The following is a 3,087-nucleotide window of genomic DNA, read 5'->3' on the forward strand; positions in this document are numbered from 1 at the left end:
TCTGTAATCCCAGTTACTACTCCAGAGGCTGAGGTGGGAGGATCCCTTGAACCTGGGAGGCAGAGGTTGCAGTGAGCTGAGATTGCACCACTGCACTCTAGCCTGGGTGACAGAGCGATACTCTGTCTCAAAAAAATAAATAAAATGAAAAACAAAAATACTGAAAATTGTTATTTACACACTTATTTATATGTTTATAAATTGAATATGTAATAAATGTTTAAGGAGAAAATGCATACTAAAGCCATTCCCCAGTCACACAAACATTTTATGTGGAAGTAAGCACTGTTACCAAGTCCTTGTGTATCCTTCTAGTAACTTTACTTGGATATGTTTCTGAGCTTTTTCTGGGGAATATGTGAGATGTGTGTATTTGTATGTGTGTGTGTATATGTGTATGAGAGAGAAGACAGAGGGTGAGAGAGGAGGGGGAGTTTTATATGTAAAGAGTAAGCCCCCTTGAAAAGTACATATAGGTGAATTATAGCTAAAGAGAGAGAGAGGTTTGTCTGTGAGTTTTTTATATTAAATTTGCATACATATATAAAATATTTTAAAATTATATACATATTAAACAATATACATGTATTATCTTCCAATTAAGTTTGTGTTGTCTCTACTTTGCCTTCCAAATCTATTTTTTTCTCTTTATTCTTTTACCACTCTGTGATCCCTTTTTTTCTCTTTGCTTTTCTCCATCTTTTCCTATATGTCAATTACTGTGCCTTCAGCAATATCTTTCTTTCCTCTTTGTACTGCTTTCAGTTGGTCTTCGTTTCTATTGCTCTTTATTGTTTCAACATATTGTCCCTTAGTTCTCTTATTTTATGGAGGTGATCATTTCATTGAAATTTTTTTGCTAGCATTTTATCGTGCCTTTTTTCTGTTGAACATTCTTTAAGTGCCTTTTTTTGTCTCACTCCTTTCAGTTTTAAATGCATAGATCTTTTGTGGATCCTGGAATGGTTCCTTTCCAACTGGTGCTCATTTTTAATGAGATGAGCATCCTCTGGGGCTAAGGGCTACAATTTACAGGACATATTATGGGAGAAGGGACCAAGGGCATATTCAGGTGGGTTGGAATTCTCATTATGACACAAGGCTGTGTGAATAATTCTTTTAAACATCAATTCAACCAAGCCAACAAAGATCACTGCAGCTCACAAATCACAGGCTCTCTGCTTTCTTTGCCTTACCAACAAAATGATGTCAATGGGCAACAAAATGCTGTCAACATGACTGGGCCACAGGGTGCCCAGATATTTGCTCAAACACTATTCTGGATGTGTCCCTTTAGATGCTTCTGTATGAGATTAAAATCTGAATCTGAATTGTTAGACTGAGTAAAGCAGGTTACCCTTCCTAACGTGGGTGGGCCTGTTTAGTCAGTTAAAGGCATAAATATAATACAAAGACTGAGTAAGTGGATAATCTTCCTGCATGACTATCTTCAAACTGGAACATTGGATTTTTGTTTTTATACTGCCCTCAGACTTTATCTAAAATATCTGCTTGTTCTGGGTCTCAAGCCTGTGGTGTTTTGGATTGAAGCTACACCATCAAATCTTTGGAATCCTTGAGATTGAGTCTGGAACTGGAACATCAGCTCTCCAACTTGCCATCTTGGGACTTGTTAACCTCCAAGACAACAACAGCCGATTGTTAATAATAATAATTCTTTCTTTCTTATCTATTAATCAATCAATCATCTATCTATATATGTGTGTGTGTGTGTGTGTGTATAACCAAAAGGATATCTCTTTATGTGTGTGTGTGTGTGTGTGTGTGTATAAGCTGAACATTAAAATTTCAATGCTTGAGACTTTGCACAAAACACTGCCAAGAGAATGAGAAGTCAAGCCACAGAGTAAGAATATGTTGGCAAAAGACATATCTGATAAAGTACTGTTACCGAAACTATACAAAGAACTCTTAAAATTAACAATAAGAAAAAACCTGGTTGTAAAATGGACCAGAGTGTTTAACAGATGCATAACCAAAGCAGATATACAAATGACAAATAAGCATATGAAAGATGTTCAACATTATATGTCATCAGGTAAGTTAAAATTTAAAAAAACAATGAGATAACACTACACGCCTATTCAAATGTTTAAAATCCAGAGCACTGAGAATACCACATACTGGTGAAGATGTGGAACAACAGGAACTCTCATTCATTGCTTGTGGAAATGCAAAATGTCATGGCCACTTTGGGAGACAGTTTGGCAGTTTCTCCCAAAACTAAACCTACTTTTACCATACAATTCATCTACTGAACTCATTAGTATTTACCCAAATGAATTGAAAGTATATGTCCATTTAGAAACCTGCACACAGATTGATGTGGTTTGGATTTGTGTCCCCACCCAAATCTTATGTTGAATGGTAATCCCCAATGTTGGAGGAGGAACCTGGTGGGAGGTGATTAGATGTTGGTGGCAAACTTCCCCCTTTCTGTTTGCATGATAGAGGGTGAGTTCTCATGAGGTCTGGTTGTCTAAAAGTGTGTAGCAGTTTCCCCTTCTCTCTCTCTTCCTTCTGCTGCAGTCACGTAAGACATGCCAGCTTCTCCTTCACCTTCTACCATGATTGTAAGTTTCCTGAGGCCTTCCCAGAAGCAGAGACCTATAGAGCCTGCATAATTGTGAGCCAATTAAACCTTTTTTCTTTATAAATTATCCAGTTTCAGGTATTTCTTTATAGCAGTGAGAGAAAGGACTAACACACAGATATTTATAGTAGCTTTATTACCAATTGTCCAAACTAGTGTGAAAGGAAAATAAATCTTGGGATCCCCAAATCACTAAGCTAAAGGGAAAAGTCAAGCTGGGAACTGCTTAGGGAACCTGCCTCCCATTCTATTCAGAGTCAACCATCTGTATTCACTGAGATAGATGCATATCTGATTGCTTCCTTTGGAAAGACCAATGAGAAACTCAAAAGAATGCAACTGTTTGTCTCTTAGCTACCTATAACCTGGAAGCCTCCCTCCCAGCTTCAAGTTGTCCCATATTTCAGACTGAACCAATGTACCATCTTATATTGATTGATGTCTCATGTCTCCCTAAAATGTATAAAACCAAG

This window comes from Papio anubis, chromosome 9, assembly GCF_008728515.1.
Source record: "Papio anubis isolate 15944 chromosome 9, Panubis1.0, whole genome shotgun sequence".
Lineage (NCBI taxonomy): Eukaryota > Metazoa > Chordata > Mammalia > Primates > Cercopithecidae > Papio > Papio anubis.